The 20,884-nt window shown below is 41.4% G+C and overlaps 1 long non-coding RNA gene across 1 annotated transcript in view; it reads left to right on the top strand.

Moving 5' to 3' along the window:
- The first annotated feature begins 12,415 nt into the window (after nt 1-12,415).
- The window catches only part of LOC123368231, an 85,267-nt gene continuing 76,798 nt past the window's right edge, over nt 12,416-20,884 (top strand). Inside the window, exon 1 of the long non-coding RNA XR_006578719.1 lies at nt 12,416-12,816. This is a non-coding gene — a long non-coding RNA (uncharacterized LOC123368231). The remainder of the gene's footprint in view (nt 12,817-20,884) is intronic.

The following is a 20,884-nucleotide window of genomic DNA, read 5'->3' as shown; positions in this document are numbered from 1 at the left end:
GGATCATAGGCTTGTAGAAGGCAGTGGTTGCTATCTGTAGCTCCTAAACTGCACAGGAGTGAAGCTCTATTCCTACAAACTTTGGAAAATCTGCATGACAGCCACCTTCCCTCACTTGCTGCACAGTTCCTAAACCATTCACCCTTTTCAGCCCCTGTGACTGATATGGGGTGGGACAGTCACTCTCATCATGGCTGCTGTCCTCATTGTCCCAGATTCCAGATTCTCTTCTAACACTAATCCTTATATGGGCAACAGCTTGAGAGTTGGCTCCCACTGAGCGGAAACACAATAAAACCCACAGACACGGAGAAGGCAGATATCATGGTGGGTAAAGTAGATGAGGAGTTGGAAGATGGCAGGAAGCTGGTTGTTTTGGTGGATTTATGTGTCAACTTGCCCAAAAAGTAAACCCTCAAGCTTTGACATAAACCAATTTCTAAATATTGGGTGTTAGGAAGAAATCTCTGGGAATATTTTATCCCATAACTGCCTACTGCAAAGTTTCTTCCTCTGGTACTGACCAGTATTAGAGACTAGACTAGCCTAGACTTGACTAGATGGGCCACTGCTCTGATCCTACAGGGCTTTTTGCAAGCTCAAAAAGATTTGAGTTCAGGATTGGTTCTTCAAGTGATATTAAATAAACTGATCCAAATAAGAAATACTGAATATAGGAAAGGGGCCACCCATACAGTGACCATGATGACGTTATGAATTGGATGCCATTTACACTCAGATCCCATGAAGCTAAAAAAAGAGTAATTCTAGACGTCACATTATTTAGAGCTGAGTGAATAATTGATTTTTTGATTCAGTGACTGAACTGAATAATTTCCCCAAGACCACCACCACCACAAAATACAAAAACAAAAAAAAACTATTGTGGGTCAGCATGAAATGTATTTTATTCATTTTTTCTCTCTAGAACAAACAAAAAAATAATAAATTTGAGTCAAAAATGTTTTGTTCAATCTTAAATGATTTTATCTCATTTATTTATTTTTTTCATTTCACATAGTTTTTGGATGGTTTTTATCCTTTTTCTTTTTTTAAATAGAATCTAGCTAAATTTTGAAACCAAACATCATTTTGAAATGAAAAATCACGCATTTTGTCATTTTCTACCACTTTTTGGAGGGGGCTGAAGCTCTTTAATTCAACTCAAATTCGCAAATAATTTCAGTCAACTCAAAACTGCATTTTTCAAAAAACGAACTATTTGTTCAAAAAACTTCACCCAACTTTAACATTATTTGCTGGAAAAGGGAAATTCTGTTTCTGAAAAATTAATCTTTATCTTAAAATACAAGTGTTATTACATAACATGGAGTTTTATTATTAATGGAATTTTTAATACACTGTTGATGAGGCTTTCAGACAAACTAATATGACAGCTTATGAAAATATGAGATGTGAAAATGATGAAGAATCTATTTACTAAATAATCTTGGCACATAGTTGGAGATTTAATTTAGGAATATTTGAAGAATGTTTCTAGTTGTATATTTTTCATATGGTTACAACATTTATAGGATTAATCCTTACTCATGCATTGCTAGAAGCATTTTATTAACAGCAGCAGAAACACACATTGGACTAGTCATCAAGAGCACCCACATCACTGACCTTCGTTTATCTCATAATTATCACTCTCCCTTTGGAGCCACTTATCCCAATAGAATAATATGGCTACACTGCTGAAAAATGCTTATCATCTCTAGGAAAATCATTAGACAATTATTCCTATTTCAGACCTCAAGGTCAGGCAGCATTTACTGATTTTGATATCATAGATGATTTAATAATCTGTCAGATGGTGAAATATGTTGTGATAGGGAGCTTGTTTCATCTGCAAATCCCTGTATTTACAGCTATCAAAACACATGATTAGAAGCAAAAGACCTGAGGTGCAAGCCAACAAATATATCCATTATTCATTAACTGTAGGGGTTTTTTGTTTGTTTTTCTTCTGCTAGCTTCCTAAAAACCTCCCTTTCTTTGGATGATGGCCAGAAGTATGCATTTAGATTAGTTTATTAAGAAGATCATTAATCAGGTATCAGTGTTTCAAGACACTTTGTTGATCAGCAATTCTTTTTAAAAAAAAAATTACAAGCCTGTAGGATGATGTTGAACTGAATTTAAAACATCTGATGCATTAACCAATTTCTTTAGTTATATCAGTTTAGTCAGTTGCATGGAACATGCGGCTCTTGATCAAGATTTCACAAGAGTTTGAACATTACCAATAGATTTTGCAATAGATTAATATTGATTTTGTTATTGATAATTAATTGAATTTTCATAAGATAATAATGAAAACAAATCTACTCAGTGTGGAAAATTGGGGATCAAGAAATGATGGACCCAATTCAGTACTCCTTAAGCAAGAAAATCGCCAACTGATGTCACTGGCCTCTATGCAGATTTATAAAACAACGTCATAATAAAGCCTAATCTATAATTAAACTGCTTGAAAAGGTGAAAGAGGAAATAAAGAAGGGAGTGAATGCAGAATTATCCAGTGGGCAGGGTTTGAACTTGTTTGAGTTTCTGGTTCAAAATCCATATTTTGCCGGAGGTGCTGGAATGTGGACCCTGGGATTATCCTTCCCCTAGGAAATGTTTCTAGATGCAATTTGGTGCATTCCCAAGGCAAATCATTTGTTTTTCCTAAAACACTTTTTGATCTGAGGATAAAAATCATTCCTGGTAGGGATGACTTTAAAATTTCCCCCTAATGGGGTATTTACAGAACCACAATATCCACATCAGAGGCGGGGGTGGGTGGAAGGGGAAACCTTTTCATTCACAATCCATATCATTTTCCGTTCTTCAGTTCAAACTCTGATAGAATCCAGATGTCTTCAGGAGAGTTTTTGCAATGCAGTCTTTCTAGCATATTGACAAAGGTCAGCAAATATGTCCCTAACACTGACAGTTTGTCACAGGAGATAGAGGTAAATAAAGTAATACATAAGGGCTTTATTCTCATCAGCACCCCATCTATCATTAAAGTCAAAAGGAGTGATCCTTTTTTGCTGTCTGAGTAGTGACAGTGTCCCAGATTGATGATATGTTGTTATTTGAAATGCACAAGAGCCTCAAGATTTTTTGAGGAATCGTTCATTACAAGATTCAGCTCTGGGATCCCTCAAGCATATCTCTTGTATTCTGCTCATTTGTTTCTGGTAATAATGTTCAAAGAATTTCTAGATTTTATAAGTTACTTCCACACACACACAAATAAAAAAATCCTTTAAAGCTGGTTGATTTTTTCTTTGTTTTGTTGTTGTTTTTTGTTGTTGTTGAAAAATAACTTTTTAACCTATATATATATATATATATATATAGTTGTTGTTGAAAAATAACTTTTTAACCTATATATATATATAGGTTAAAAAGTTATTTTTCAACAACAACAAAAAAATTATATATATATAAATTTGCAGTTTTTTAGTAAAAACCCAGAAACTATAAAACTGGTTTAAATTTTTGGGTTTTGAACACAATTTAGTTTTTACCACAATCCCACAATATTTACCCAAAACATTTTTTGAAAACTGTTTTTTTTACAGTGTTCAGTTTTCCAATACAAAAACTGATTTTGTGAGCAGAGGGGGGGAATTCTAAATCTTTTTTCTTTTTTTTCCCAAAATTTTTCAGGAAAAGTCCTTGCCATTTTTCAATCATCTCATTTAAAAAAAAAAAGTGTTCCAAATTTTCCCCTAAGATTGATCTGTTGCCATTGTTTACCCTAGAGAAAGGATTCTGACTGCATACCTCTCATAACTCTCCATTGTCAAACAGTCCATTTGCTTAAGTTGTGTAAAGGATCAGAATTTGGCCCACAGTTTTTAAGCAGTATACTTCTGCATATTCTAAACAGAATTACTAAAGAGAGTTCTAAAGAGAGAGAGAGTTACTAAGCCAGATAATAGTTTTAATAGAAAGATACTAGCATCTTTGAGCAAAACAATTCTAATGGTATAAAACTGTCCCACTATCTCATACACTTAAAATCATATTTAAATAATCAGTTTAAGTCGATGGTAGCTGTGCCCATGCATCTGAGGGAAGAGTCTAGCCTGGAGGTCTTTTCAGAATTCCCATTAACTCATTTTTTTATCTTTACTGAAAGGTATTGGAATGATAGTAGATTACCTGAAAGACTATTGGCTGCTATATAGTGTGCTCCTGACGTGAAACAAAATCAAGACCTGATAACCATCTCCAGTTCTCTACGGGCCTGCTTCTGCAACCGTATCAATATGGAGGAACGTGAACATGTACTGACAAGAGTAGTCCCCTTCAACTTCAAAGGGACTACTTGAGTGAGTAAGTACAACTCCACTGAATAATTGTTGTAAAGTCCAATCCTGAAGCAACAGACCTGCAGATTTTTTCCTTCTGTGGATTAGCAAAGGTCCTTTCATGGACACATCTCCTCCCAGCCTACCAATTCTGCATCATATATACCTGTGGAAACTACAATGCTTGGTCAAATGAAAAAGGACTATTAGATAGTATAAAAATATTGCTCAAACATGCAGGGGTGTAATCAGGAAGGCTAAAACACAACTAGAGTTGCAGCTAGCAAGGGATGTACAGGGTAACAAGAAGGGTTTCTACAGGTATGTTAGCAACAAGAAAAAGGTCAGGAAAAGTGTGGAACCCTTAATGAATGGGGGAGGCAACCTAGTGACAGCTGAAGTACTCAATGCTTTTTTTGCCTCGGACTTCACAGACAAGGTCAGCTCCTACACTGCTGTCCTGGGCAACACAGTATGGGGAGGAGGTGAGCAGTCTTCAGTGGTGAAATAACAGGTTAAGGACTATTTAGAAAAGATCGACATGCACAAGTCCATGGGGCTGGATGCAATGCATCTAAGGATGCTGAGGGAATTGGCTGATGTGATTGCAGAGCCATTGGCCATTATCTTTGAAAACTTGTGGTGATTGGGGGAAGTCCAGGATTATTGGAAAGAGGCAAATATGGTGCCCATCTTTAAAAAAGGGAAGAAGGAGAACCTGGGAAACTACAGACCAGTCAGCCTCACCTCAGTCCCTGGAAAAATCATGGAGCAGGTCCTCAAGGAAACCATTTTGAAGCACTTGGAGGACAGGAAGGTGATCAGGAACAGTCAGCATGGATTCACCAAGGGGAAGTCATGCTTGACCAACCTGATTGCCTTCTATGATGAGATAACTGGCTCTGTGGATATGGTGAAAGCGGTGGATAGGATATATATTGACTTTAGCAAAGCTTTTGATATAGTCTCCAACAGTATTCTTGCCAGTAAGTTAACAAAGTATGGATTGGATGAATGGATTATAAGGTGGATAGAAAGCTGGCTAGATTGTTGGGCTCAACAAGTAGCGATCAACTGCTCGGTGTCTAGTTGGTAGCCGGTATCAAGCAGAGTGCCCAAGAGCTGGTCCTGGGGATGGTTTTGTTCAACATCTTTATTAATGATCTGGATGATGTGAAGGATTGCACTCTCAGGAAGTTCGTGGATGACACTAAGCTGTGGGGGAGAGGTAGATATACTGGAGGGTAGGTATAGGATCCAGAGTGATCTAGACAAATTGGAGGATTGGGCCAAAAGAAATCTGATGAGGTTCAACAAGGACTAGTGCAGAGTCCTGCACATAGGATGGAAGAATCCCATGCACCGCTACAGGCTGGGGACCGACTGGCTAACCAGCAGTTCTGCAGAAAAGGACCTGGGGATTACAGTGGATGAGAAGCTGGATATGAGTCAGCAGTGTGCCTTTGTTGCCAAGAAGGCTAATGGCATATCAAGGGAAGTGACTATTCCCCTCTATTCAGCACTAGTGAGTCCACATCTGGAGCATTGTATCCCTGTGATGGGTTCGGTCACAGAGACTTCATTGTGATTGTCAACTGAAGTGCTGAAACTACCTCTGAGCCCAATTTCCCTGCTAGCTTGGGACTCCAGAACCCTGCCTTGTTGAGCCCAACATGCTAGCCTGCTACAACACAGACCCCACGTCTGGTTCATGACCCCAAAGCTGCAGACTTTAACTAAAACTGCTCAGCAGGTTTCCTACCTCAAGCACCAAGACACTCAGCTCCCAATGGAATTCAAACCCCAAACAAATCCGTTTTACTCTGTATAAAGCTTATATAGGGTAAACTCATAAATTGTCCGCCCTCTATAACACTGATAGAGAGATATTCACAGCTATTTGCTCCCCCAGGTATTAATCGCTTACTCTGGGTTAATTAATAAACAAAAATGATTTTATTAAGTATAAAAAGTAGGATTTAAGTGGTCTCTCACTCTCAGAGATGTTCCAATAAGCTTCTTTCACAAACTAGACTTCTTTCTAGTCTGTACCCAATCCTTTCCCCTGGTACAGTCCTTGTTATTTCCAGCAGACATCTTAGGTGGAAAGCAGGGTGTTTTCATGACTGGCAGCCCTCTTTTGTTATGTTCAACCCCCTTTTATAGTTTTGGCACAAGGTGGGAATCTTTTGTCTCTCTGGGTCCCCACCCCTCCTGCTAAATGGAGGTTTAAGATGGATTCCAGTATCAGGTAACATGTTCACATGTCCTGTGAGACCCCAGCCTTCATTCTTCCAGGGCTGGCCCACATGTACTCAGGAAGGGTTGCAAGTAAACAGAGCCATTTACAGGTCATTGATTCTGAAGCACCCTTAATGGCTTCCACTTAATGGGTTTACATCAGTAATACAAGGTGATATCTTATTTTCCTAACTTCAGACATAGAAATAATGCATGCAAACAAATAGGATGAAGACACTCAATAGATCATAAGTTTTGTAATGATACCTTACAAGAGACCTTTTGCATGAAGCATCTTCCAGTTACATTACATTCACACTCATAAGCATATTTCCATAAAACATTATAGAGTGCAACATCACCCCCCCCCCACTACAGAAAGGACATGGACAAATTGGAGAGAGTCCAGCGGAGGGCAACAAAAATGGTCAGGAGGCTGGGGCAAATGACTTATGAGGAGAGGCTGAGGGAACTGGGCTTATTTAGTCTGCAGGAGAGAAGAGTGAGGGGGGATTTGATAGCAGCCTTCAACTACCTGAAGGGGGTTCCAAAGATTATGGAGCTTGGTGTGATGTTATGAGTGTAATATAATATTTCATTGGAAGATGACAGGGCCAGAAAGAGTTAATTAACTCATAGACTGACCTGACCCATGGGTGAACCTTGAGGACTGGTTAGGAAAATCTGTAAATGAATAGAGCTTTGAAATGCAAGTCTGCATTGTTAGAGGTAGAAGGGTAGACGTTTGCTCAGGTCTTGTGATGTAAGCAAACAAGTCTTGTCTATTGCTATAGTTTTAATTCAAAGATCAAAAAAAGGAGCATTAACATTTATGATGATACTTGAGTGAAATAGTATTATTGTCTATGTGTCTCTTTGAAGGTTGTGGTAACCTGTATTTGAACTGTTTAATGGATAAATTACTCTGTGCTAAGTGCCAGGATATTTGGGAGAAGGAGTTAAGCTATTGTTTTCTCAGGCCGAAAGGCTGCTGGAAATGTATAAGAAGCCTGGAACACAATCCTTCTTCATCTCAGATCTGCTTTGGGTTTCAAGAGGGGGAAACCTTAAGCCACAAGGATTGAGATCTCCAGTCACTGACTGGAGTCACCCTGAATATGGACATTGGACTATAACCTATGGACTATTGATAAAAGGACTTTTGGCAACTACAAGCTCATCTCTGCTATGTATCTGAACCTCAAGAATTGAATTCAAGTCTGTCTGTATATTGATCTTTTAACCAACACTCTCTCTCTTTTCTTTTTTAATAAATTTTAGCTTAGTTAATAAGAAGTGGCTATAGCGTATATTTTGGATAAGATCTAAGTTATAATTGGACCTGGGTGTGTGTGGCTGATCCTTTGGGATTGGAAGAACCTTTTCTTTTATATGATGAAGTAAGATTTTTAGGAATCATCATCATATCTGACAGGTGTGTCTGGACGGAGGCCTGAGGCTGGGCACTTTAAGGGAACTGCGTGGTTTGGACTTCTAAGTGACCAGTGTGGTACTAGAGAAGCTGTTTTGTGCTGGTAGGTAAATCTAAGTATTGGAATAACCGCCAGCGTTTGGGGATTATCTGCCCCGTTTGGTTTGCAGTTCACCCTGATTGAGTGACCTCAGCTGGCTCCCACGGGCAGCACCGTCACACTTGGCTGTTCTAAGTGGTGGCAGATGACAGAACAAGGAGCGCTGTTCTCAAGTTGAAGTGGGGGAGGTCTATGTTGGATATTAGGAAACGCTATTTCACTAGGAGGGCGGTGAAGCACTGGAATGGATTACCTAGGGAGGTGGAGGAATCTCCATCCTTAGAGGTTTTTAAGGCCCAGCCTGACAAAGCCCTGGCTGGGATGATTTAGTTGGGATTGGTCCTGCTTTGAGCAGGGGGCTGGACTAGATGACCTACTGAGGTCTCTTTCAACCCTAATCTTCTATGATTCTGTGATAAGTAGAAATGAAACTATTGACATTATTGAGATGTACCCAGCTGCTTGATTGCATCCCCCTCACATTTTACATAGAGGATTGTGATGGGGTGCCACTCACTGCTGTGGCACTCCTTCTGGCTCTCCTGGGTATTATCTTAGCCTGCCCATGTGCCCTTGTCTGGTGACATCTCGCTGCTGTCACTTCTGGTCCAAGATGTGTGTCGTCCCAAAGCATACAGCATCCTTGTCAGGACACAACCCTCCAGCTGTGTCATACTGTGTTCTCCCCCGTTCTGGGGGAACCGTAATCCACTGTCCAGCCACTTCCCCAGTGGCAAGTGGAGGAGTAGGGGTGGAGGACTCCAGGTCCCCGCCCGGGGCCACGTGCTGCGTCCTCTCTAACTGCGAAGTCTACTTCCTTGGGCCACTTCCCTGCAGCCCCACACCTCCTCTGCCCCTGTCTCAGGGCCCCAGCATGTCAGCAATCAGCCGGGAGCTCACTCTTTCTCCTCTGATCCTGCCCAGCACTGTTCTGTCCAAGGTGCTAGCTGCCCTCTGTCTGCAAGGCAGCCAGTCCTCCTCATTCCTCGAGCTCCAGGGAGTGACTGATCTGCTCTGCCCTGCAGCTCTTCTTATATGGGCCTGTCTAGCCCTGATTGGCTGTTCCTCATATTCCTCTCCAATTGGCTGTCTCCTGTACAGTCTCCCTAGGATCCTCCCCAATTGGCTGCCTGTTGCACAGCCTCCCTAGGGTTCTATTAACCCTTTATGGGCTACTGTGGGGCAGACACCCCATCACAAGGATGTTTATTTCTTTCCACTGGATTCATGGCTCCACATTTGTTAGTGGTAAAACTCCCTTTATTGCCTGCAGCCCCTACTGCTCTGATCTCTGCAGGTCATTTTGCCATTTGGTTCTGTCCCTCTGTGTATTTGACACCCCTGCAATTTTGATATCAGAACATTTGAACCATGCTGAATTCAAACCAAAGGAACATGATTTTAAATACATTTAGTTGGTTGAACAACCCCCATAAATCATCAACAGGAACAGGTAGAATGAAGACTGATAGATTCTCAGCATTACTAAATGGGACACCCATGGAGTTTGAGAACCACTCATCTAGACGGGATCAACATTGAAGGAGATAGTGGTATGATGAAAAAAAATCATTTTGTACCAGCTACAATAGAAACCCAAGTTTGCAATCATTGTGACAGAAAATTTCCACTTGACAATTTCCACTTCATTATGCAAAGTACAAAGTAATATGAGATGGATGCTTCATCAAGCTCTGAGGAATAATAGAGGACTGCTAAAAAGTGAAAAAGAAAAACCCTGTATAACTTTGTGAGAAGGAATGAGGTGGAGGGGGGGTGGGGAAGAGAGAGAGAGAGAGAGAGAGAGACTGCAGGAGCAGCCTCATAATGTGTAGCAGCTAGAAATGAGCAGTATTACAAAACGGATCCCCTTTGCCACTACAAAACCAGGCCCTACAAACAGCTACTTGAGGTTTCAGCTTCAGCAGCACTTGTACATATTGTCGTGACAATAAAACTATTGAAATGGAAAATCGAAAGTGTGTGAAGTTGCATAAAAGAGAAATTACACTTGCCGTCAAACATTTTCTTTAAATAGAAGAGTCAAAGAACATGGAATAGTTTTTCAAGGTCAGGTGGAAGCCCTGTCCCTGCAAATATTTAGAAGCAGGCTGGATAAAGCACTTATTCAATAGAGTAGGGATGTTTTCATATTGCAAGCAGTTGGTCTACGTGACTTGCTAAGATATTTATCCCATTTGGAGTAAATAAATAAGAAATACCTAGCTCTTATACAACATCCTGTATCTTTAGATCTCAAAACTCTTTACAAAGCAGATAAGTATTATTATCCTTACTGTACAGGTGGAGGAAAAGTGGAACAGAGAGGTGAAATTACTTGCCCAAGGCCTGTGAGATGGTCAAGATTAGAATCCAGGTGTCCTAAGCCCCAGTCCAGTACATTATAAACAGAAAGGCAAACAATAGAACTGTCTTGACAAGGTGGCCAGACATTTCTTACATCCATTTTGTCTGAGAAACATAATTTTCCATAAAGGACCTTAGAACATTTGTATTATAAATCACAGGATGCAAATAAAATTGAAACGAAAAAGCTAACACATAATGCCAAGCATTAAGTTAAATTATCTTCTGTGAATATAGCACCAGAGTCCCACTTAAGTCTTTAAAAAAGGGTACTCTTGGGAGTGAATTTCACCAATTCTAAAGTTTGCTGAGTGTTAATCAAAATTAAAAAACAAAACAAAACAAAACAAAAAAAACCCTTCCAAAACCTTCTAACACTTTATTTCTAAAGTAATAAAATACACATTAACTATATTTTAATGGTATAGTTGAAAATTTCCTTATCTGTCTGTTGGGAGGGACATCACTGTAGAAATAATCTTTAACTCATCCTTAAATGCTGATTGAAATAACTACATGGAGTAGATAATAGGAGTCCAGACTGCAGAACCCAATCAAGCTCCACTAAATAGTGTATATACATTCTTACATTGCTACCATGGATTCTTTGTGATTGAGCTATGCTACAATGCAAGCAAGCAGGGAAGTAATACTATAATTAAGAATGAATGGGATAGTTCATCTAAGAGCTTCATTATCATTTTTAAGCACAAGTGAAAAACACATTTTAGTACATTTGTCAGCTGAATAACTGACTGCATTTGATAATCAGTTGATACTTGCAGAAAAAAGAAGGGTTTAATGTTGATGCTTAAAAAAAATAAAAGGCACAATCTATAATTCATCACTTAAGGTGAATCTGTAGCTAAAATGGTGGAACAGAGAGTTATAACAGGCAGAGTAGTGCCACCTCTAAAAGATGAGAGTGCCCATATTTTGGTGATATTAGTTTCTGATGAGAATCATTAGTTTTAGAGAGACATGAGAATTTCAATACAGTACTGTCTTCGTTAGAATAGATAATGATGTGTCAGAGGCTGGGTAATTAGTGTGTTGGTTCTTTTCATTTCAGTTATAAAGAGGTATATTATCAGATTAATGCCAGGGGGTATACTGAGAGAAGAAAGGGGAAAGAGAAAGAATGGATTTACAAGCATAACAGCTATTAGTGTTTGTAACCCCCACTTGGAGTTTGCCAGCTCCTGGAACTGCAGACTGAACCTCTAGGTGGGGTCCTAACCTATAGGCTACAATTTTGTCAAAGACAATTTTAGTGAAAGTCACAGATGGGTCATGGGCAATAAACAAAAATTCACAGAAGCCGTGACCTGTCCCTGACTTTTACTAAAAATGTCCATGAAAAATGGAGAGGGAGGAGGGTCCAGCACTCTGCCCTACTCTGGCTGGAAGCTGTGCCTGCCCCTGCCCAGTGTCTGGGAGCTGAGAGGGACCCCCACCTGCAGTGGTGTGGGAGATCGCTCGGGGACTGGGGAGCTCTGGGGGATTTCCCCCCCTTCCCGGCTAGGGAGCTGTGGGGGAGCTCCGCATCCATGGGGGCTGGGGAGCTCCGGGGCCCCATCACTCCAGGTGGCAGGGGTACCCTGCAGCTCCCAGACTGCAGAACCCAATCAAGCTCCACTAAATAGTGTGTATAAATTCTTACATTGCTACCATGGATTCTTTGTGATTGAGCTATGCTACAATGCAAGCAAGCAGGGAAGTAATACTATAATTAAGAATGAATCGGGTACCCCTGCCACCTGGAGTGATGGGGCCCCGGAGCTCCCCAGCCCCCATGGATTCCCCCACAGCTGAGAGCTGAAGTCATGCATGTCTGCAGAAGTCATGGATTCCGTGACTTCTGCGACCTCTGTGACCAAATCATAGCCTTAATTATGACATATAATGGCTTATCAGAGCCCTCCAATGCCATATCCCAGTATGCTTGGAGTCAGGGTGGGGACAGAATGGGCTAGAAATTCCTGCTGAGACCAATAGGGAGGCTTCTGCGTGGGGTGATCTGGAAGACCAGCACTTTACTGGGCCAATGATATGCCAGGGCTGCTCAGGCCTTCAATGGAAGTCTGACTCAGAGATCAAGAGACCAGTTTTGATTTCAGTTTTGAGGGAGCTGAGAGAGAAGCAGAACAGCTCAGGGAGCCTCTCATTAACTCGAACTCCTCACAAAGGGAGCCTATGAAGTGCTGTGGGATGTAGTGCATGGGTCAGGCAGTTCTGGCCCTGCAGAGACCAGCATCCAGAGTGTGAGAAATCCAACCCAGCACCAGCACTGAAAGCCATCCGAGACCTCCACAGGACTCCAGACCAGGTAACCAGGAGAGGACCCTGCCCCACCCAAGGTGAAGACATAGTAAGGAGATGCTTTATGTTTAAGCTGGCCAAAAGGCACAGCATTTAAACACTCATCCCCGGACTCATCCCCAGCATACCACCTGCTTGGGAATGTGCCAGGAAGGGAGCAGGGTCTGGGATAAATTGTGAGTGTTGGGAGATGCAGAAATTGTTGATTTATTAATGTTTAGTACATATTAACCTTCACCATTTCCTTCCCCAGATCCTATTTTCCTGTTCTCAAAAAAGTTCCCATTTGTAATGTTATTTCTATGTGTTTCATTTCTTTGCTTGGGTTTGTGTTGATGTACTTTATTGTTCCTTCTGCACTGGGTTTTATACTCCATGCTAGCAGTAGTAACATTATTCGTTTTTGCAAGGGATAGCATCCCTCATGTCTCGGGCATAGTGAGGAGTCACCGTGGGTGGAGGCACCAGGCATCATAAAAAAGAACCTAGAACTCAGCCTATGCCAGGAGAGGGGAGAAGCCACTCCAAGTAGCAAGAACCAGGGAGGAGTTTGAGCCACACCTCAGAGGAAGGGCTACATGTTAATGCAATGTATCTATGTAAATCTCCTATGGTAGCAGTTGGTGAATGAACCCTGAAAGTTTCTCTTCTTGTTCAATACTTCTTCCCATTTTGGTAACTCAGGGCATGTCCACACTACCAAATTTAGTTGAACTAGCTCATGTCAGAATATAGCCATCAGAGTAATTACATGGTGTGTACGTGTCTACACTTTGCTCCTTGTGTCGGTGCTGCGTGTCCTCACCAGGAGCACTTGTACCAATTGTATTGTCAGTGTGGGACATTGTAACAATCAAAGTAAGCAACACAGTGTCTACACTGAAACTGTGTTGACCTAACTACATCGACCTTGACTCTTCGTCTCTTGTGGAGGTGGAATTATTAAGTCAGTGTAGCAGGACAGTTATGTCAGTGGGAGCGAAATTTTAGTGTAGACACTTACATAGATAGCTTGAAATAAGCTACCTTGCATCAACTTAATTCTCTAGTGTAGACCAGGCTTCAATTTTCAAGAAGATGTACAAACACAAGAATTATCATTTGTATATTTCCTGCCTGTTACTAAGTCCTCTGCTCTATATGCAGTACTGAGGTAATTCCTTTGCTAAAGTTAGTAGAAGGTTAGCCAAGAAAAATGGTCTGAATTGCTCAAATTGCTGAAGTGGCTCTGTTCAAGACAGAAACACATGCCCCTTTCTTTCATCAGCAGTTACACACTTTTTTCTTTAAAGATTTAGGAATTTGCCATACAGTATTTAATGGGGATCAAACCTATTTTTATAGGTTTCTGCAGGAATTACTCAAAAACCTATAGAATTTTATAAAGACTATGCTTTCTGTAGTTTTTTTTAAACTACTTTATATAATTTTACAGCAGAGATATAATTCTTTATTATATTCTATGGATCGTCCAAGAAGCCTATGATTATCATTTTCTATTAAATTGTATGGCAGTTTCCATAAGGAAAGAGATACTATCATGCCATAATGCATGGCCATAAGGCAGGTTTAGAAAAAAAAAGGCGGGGGGAGGTTATAAAACCTACTTTAAATATAATCCTCATATAAATGTTTACAGATTTAAACACAATTTAAAGTTTAATTTAACATTTCCTTTTAATATTATGCACACAGAGACAACAGCATTTTGCTAATGGCATGACAGCCTGGAAGTAAAACTAGCTAGAAACAACGTTAAAACTGACACGTCTATTTTCATTTGCCAGAGGGACTAAAATAGTCAAAGGAAATGGAACACAGTTTTGTCAAACTTAAACATTCAAAAATCCTGAATCTAAAAGAATGGCTTAAAAATCCTGAGTTTTAACCAAAATAAATTTTGCATTTATTTTGGTTGCCACTGTTTTCTGAGACTTTCAGGTATACCTGGGTTATGTTTTCAAACTTCTTTCCACAACTTAGAAACTCAGTTAAAAAAAAAAAGAAAACAAGCCAGCTGAGATTCTCATGTAATAACCTGACTCTAGGAGCTAAGGCCTAAGAAAAACAACATCAGGAGACTCAATAAAATTGACAGAGTTGGCAACAATGGTAGTACAGGATTGAAAGTACAATAGATTTTTTATTTTTTTTTAGTTTTAATAACCAGCAATAGACAATAAAATTATATTGGACCAAATCCTCAGGCCCAGTTAAGAAGGAATAATGGGCTCACTAACTTGTTTATCCACACATCAGGTTAATCTGCACTGGCAAGCTGACCTTGAACATGAGTGAGATTTTGGTGTAAAGAGGAGGAAGGTTCTTCACTTGTTCTGTGGTTTGGAAGTCAGAGGGTGGAGGGATCACAGACCTCATGCAAAATAGATTCCTGATCTTTCTCTATCCCTGTCTAATGCATGGTTGCTTCAACCCCACCATAAAAGATCCATGCATAACAAGAGAAGAGCAATTCATTGAGTGAGCATGTGCCTCTTTTGCTGTGTGGAAGTCAACGATGCTTTCCAGTCCCTTTGGAGAGGCTAGTGCTGGTGGTCTGGAACAGTCTTAGTGCTCATGGGAGTATAAATACTGTGGATGAAATGGCCTCTCGAAAGTCAGTGGCAAACTTCACTAAGGTCCAAGGTTTCTGGTGGTGGGAAAGTTCTTTGGCCCATATCCTCCAAGGTACAGTATTTAAGCACCAAATTCCTACTGAAATCAATGGGGGTTAGAGACACCTAAAAACCTTTGAAGATCAGGGCTTTTGTGTCTCCTCCTCCCTTCTCTACAAACTTGTGAAGAAGCCAGAAACAACTGAGTCTATAATATTCCATCAAAATCCAACCAACCAACATGAAGACTTTCTACATTAATTGTCATATTGTCACTCCCCACCAAACAAAAGATCCCTTCCTGATTACTATGCCTGTGCACCTACCTTTTTCAGGATACATTACACATCACTGTATGTGTGAGGTGATACTTTCTCCTTTGTTTGTGATGAACGGTAAGATCTCAAACACTGGGGGTACGTCTACACTACGGGATTATTCCGATTTTACATAAACTGGTTTAGTAAAACAGATTGTATAAGATCGAGTGCACGCAGCCACACTAAGCACATTAATTCGGTGGTGTGCATCCACGGTCCGAGGCTAGCATCGATTTATGGAGTGTTGCATTGTGGGTAGCTATTCCGTAGCTATCCCATAGTTCCCGCAGTCTCCCCCGCCCCTTGGAATTCTGGGTTGAGATCCCAGTGCCTGATGGGGCAAAAATCATTGTCGCGGGTGGTTCTGGGTAAATGTCATCAGTCATTCCTTCCTCTGGGAAAGCAATGGCAGACAATCATTTCACGCCCTTTTTCCCTGGATTGCCCTGGCAGATGCCATAGCATGGCAACCATGGAGCCTGTTTTGCCTTTTGTCACTGTCACCGTATGTGTACTGGATGCCGCTGACAGAGGCGATACAGCAGCGCTACACAGCAGCATTCATTTGCTTTTGCATGATAGCAGAGATGGTTATCAGTCATTCTGTACCGTCTGCTGCCATTGTAAATTGGCAATGAGATGACGGTTACCAGTCCTTCTATACTGTACTGTCTGCTGCTGTCATGGGTGCCCCTGGCTGAGGTCGGCCGGGGGCGCAAAAGACAAAAATGGGAATGACTCCCCAAGTCAATCCCTCCTTTATGGTATCTAAAAATAGAATCAGTCCTGCCTAGAATATGGGGCAAGTGTACTAGAGAACCAGTGTATCAGAGAACCAGAGAGCACAGCCGTTCCGTGTAAAAACCCCCAGAAATGATGAGCTGCATGCCATTCACAGGGGGTGCCCCTGCAACAACCCCACCTGTTGCTTCCCTCCTCCCCCAGCCTTCCTGGGCTACCATTGCAGTGTCCCCCCATTTGTGTGCTGAAGTAATAAAGAATGCAGGAATAAGAAACAGTGACTTGTTAGTGAGATAAAATGAGGGGAAGGCAGCCTCCAGCTGCTATGATAGTCCAGACAGGACATTAAGCAGTGTGGGGGAGAGGAGCCCAGCATCCCGCTGCTATGATAGTCCAGGCAGTACAGAATCTTTTCTTTACACATGAAGGGCGGGGGCTGATGGAGCTCAGCCCCCTGTTGCTATGATGAAGACGGTTACCAGCCGTTCTGTACCATCTACTGGGAATGACCGGGAGGCCAGCCAGGAGCACTCATGGGCTGATGATGAGGTACAGTCCTTCTGTACTGTACCATCTGCCACCAGGCTGATGATGACGATGGATAGCAGTCATATTGTACCATCTGCCACCAGAGAGGGGGGGCGAGGATGCTGCAGTTCACTGCTGCAGCATCGCGTCTACCAGCAGCATTCAGTAGACATAGGGTGACATTTAAAAAAGTCAAGAGACGATTTTTTTCCGTTTTCCTTCTGGGGGTTGTGGGAGGGTAAATTGACAAGCTATGCCCTGAACCACCCCGGACAATGTGTTTGACCCTACAGGCATTGGGAGCTCAGCCAAGAATGCAAATGCTTTTCGGAGACTGCAGGAACTGTGGGATAGCTGGAGTCCTCAGTTCCCCCTCCCTCCCTCCCTCCATGAGCGTCCATTTGATTCTTTGGCTTTCCGTTACGCTTGTCACGCAGCAGTGTGCTGAGTCCCTGCTGTGGCCTCTGTCTGGAGATTTTTTAAAAATGCTTTGGAATTTCGTCTTCTGTAACGGAGCTCTGATAGAACAGATTTGTCTGCCCATACAGCGATCACATCCGTACGGTCCATGCTGGAGCTCTTTTTGGATTTGGGACTGCGTCGCCACCCGTGCTAATCGGAGCTTCACGCTGGGCAAACAGGAAATGAAATTCAAAAGTTCGCGGGGCTTTTCCTGTCTACCTGGCCACTGCATCCGAGTTCTGATTGCTGTCCAGAGCGGTCACAGTGGTGCACTGTGGGATACCGCCCGGAGGCCAATACCATCGATTTGCGGCCACACTAACCCTAATCTGATATGGTAATACAGATATTAGCACTACTCCTCTCGTTGGGGAGGAGTACAGAAACCAGTTTAAGGAGCCCTTTATATCGATATAAAGGGCCTCTTAGTGTGGACGGGTGCGGCGTTAAATCGGTTTAATGCTCCTAAAATCGGTTTAAATGCTTAGTGTAGACCAGGCCTGGATCTGCAACATCACCAGCTGAATCAGGCAGGAGGAGGAGGAATATTAAGTGAGAGCTTCTGTTTACACACAAATACACTGGTAATAAGGATCAATGGGGAACAGGCAAAGCAGAAATATGTGACAATTCAACAGGGGTTTAGCAAATGACTATAATTTTTAAAGTTTGCTCAAGTGTGACAGTGCTTATGTGAACATTTTTGTTAAAATGATGGCATATGTTTAGTTTGAGAAAGGAATATTAGATTTTGTGTGCATTGTACCAACTGCCATACAATGCACCTTGGAACTACAAAACTGCATTTTTTTCTGCTACCTCAGCAAATGTCTGTTTGTAGCTACAACTTTGTCAAAAGGCAATAAAGCAAAAAGCTTATTCATCTCACTAAGGGGATGTAAGTTCTATTTATTTAAAATGAAGTTCTAAGACAGGCTTCTTCAGTTTTTGTATGAACAGTGTAACACTTTCATTTAGAGGCAGCAAATCTTCACCCTCAGTAAAACTGCCTTGCAGAGGAAAAAATATGATGTTTACTTAGTGATAAACAATTTTCAGATGAGAGGGGATGTTGGCTGTGAGATGAGTTATGTGAAATTTGAAAATTAAAAAGTACTGGCAGCATGTTTATTTTAGAGATGTTCCTATTAAATAAAACAAGAGTTCTAAGTCTGTGGAACATGAATGCTTCATAACATGTAACAAGCAAATCTCTTGTTATAGAGCTGACTTTTCAATTAGGAATAGACAAAACAATTCCAATAAAATATCAACACTCAACTGAACATCCACTCAAAACTCAGGGTAAATCTTTTATTAAAGGACTCCTTTTTAGAGATTTAAAACATCTGGGGCTTGTGAATAGAGAGGCATGACAGGCTGGGAAATATCTGTATTATTTGTTATGAATAGAGTCTTCCCCACTGGCTTGCCTCTTTGGGTATGTTGGTGGGCAGCGATCGATCCAGCGGGGATCAATTTATCGTGTCTAGTCTAGAGGCAATAAATTGATCCCTGAGCACTCTCCAAACGACTCCTGTACTCCAGCTCAGCAAGAGGCGCAGGCAGAGTCGACGGGGGAGCGGCAGCAGTTGACTCACCATGGTGAAGACACCACGGTGAATATGTCTAAGTAGGTCGACTTCAGCTACGTTATTCACATAGCTGAAATTGCGTAACTTAGATCGATCTCTCCCCCCCACACCCCAGTGTAGACCAAGCCTAAGTGTGTGTTTGTGACATGTTACTTGCCAAGGAGTTAGATCCATAGGGATAGTTAAAGAAAACCAAGAAGGAAAGATAAAGCAATGGCCAAGAGAAGGAGCAGCCTAACAGACACTCAACCAGAATAGCCAAGTGTATAGCCAGGAAGAGGCAATTCCTCAGCCCAAGCGGACTGACACACAACTGTTTTGCCAAGGCTGAAAAGAGAGAGATCAAAGAAAGCACTAAACCAATAGAGGCTCCTGGGACCTAGTGAACGGCCAGGAATACTGCCAAGGTTATCAGTGAAAATGGACAGGCTGGCAAAGAGTTAAAGAGAGACATGGAGAACCTGTTGTGAGCAGGAAGACAGTCCGTTTATCCAGCCAGAGACTGGGATTCACTGGGTTTAGGGGAATTTACAAAAGATGGCAAGGAAAGAGTAAGATGTAAATAAGACTCATGCATATAGAACTTGTATTGATTTTACCCTTTGCTCTACATGCTGTATACCTTTGGGGGGGAGGAACAAACAATGCCTTGTATTGAAGAAGCTGCTTTTGACTCGCTTTAATCAACTCTGTGGTCCCAGGAGTGAAAGGGCTACAGGTGCCAGTCTAGGGTGACCAGATAGCAAGTGTGAAAAATCTGGATGGGGGGTGGGAAGTAATAGGTGTGTATATAAGAAAAAGCCCCAAATATCAGGACTGTGCCTATAAAATCGGGACATTTGGTCAACCTATGCCAAACTCATCTGGGCCTGTCAGGTTAGCACAGTTGGGAACCAGGGGACTGCAGCTTAAAGATCCAGTGTAAGGGTGGTTGGACTGTGTGGTGCCAACCCAAGTGACATGCAGGAAGCCAGGCCTATCACCTAAGGCAGTGGTTCTCAACCAGGGGTATGAAACTATTACTGAAAAAATGCTTACTTTCTCATTTTTACCATATAATTATATAATAAATCAATTAGAATATAAATATTGTACTTACATTTCAGTGTATAGTATACAGAGCAATATAAACAAATCATTGTCTACGAAATTTTAGTTTGTACTGACGACTTCGCTAGTGCTTTTTATGTAGCTTGTTGCAAAACGAGGCAAATATCTAGATGAGTTCATGTACCCCCTGCAAGAACTCATTTTGGTATATATTTATCTAAATAGCTCTTTCTGTTGGCTCTCTTATCAAGATCCTCAAGTTTCCTCCTCAAGAATCTTTATCAATGTTTAATGTATAATTAATTCAATTCAACCATCAATATTAATGAATCCAAACCCGATGAACCTTGCCTCAAATACATATCAGATTTGTTGAGAGGTTTGTTAAGGTGTGAGAATCTTTTGAATAAGGCCTCCTTTTGAACAATTCTACAAAAAATGTCATGGTTTTGTACCAAAAGCATGTGAAATTCTAGATTTCACCTGTTTTTAGTGTTAAATGACTTGGAACACAGTGGATGCATTTCAGTTTGAGTCCTTGAGTTTATTTGAACCCAAATCCCAAAGCAAAACTCAGGGGATGAGAACCCATGAAGCTCAAAAGCAAAATATTTGTAACCCAAACCAACATATTTTGAATGGCTCTAAGCAAAACCTCCTTTAAAGTCAAGTTTAATTTCAGTGAGCTTTATCCATCCTCTATGACTTTCTTTTTTGAGACCATGAGTATAGATCAGGGGTCGGCAACCGGTGGCTCCCGGCTCGCCAGGGTAAGCACCCTGGCGGGCCGGCCCG

Source organism: Mauremys mutica, chromosome 4 (genome assembly GCF_020497125.1).
Source record: "Mauremys mutica isolate MM-2020 ecotype Southern chromosome 4, ASM2049712v1, whole genome shotgun sequence".
In the NCBI taxonomy this organism is placed as follows: domain Eukaryota; kingdom Metazoa; phylum Chordata; order Testudines; family Geoemydidae; genus Mauremys; species Mauremys mutica.
This window is presented reverse-complemented; position numbering and strand designations above follow the sequence as displayed.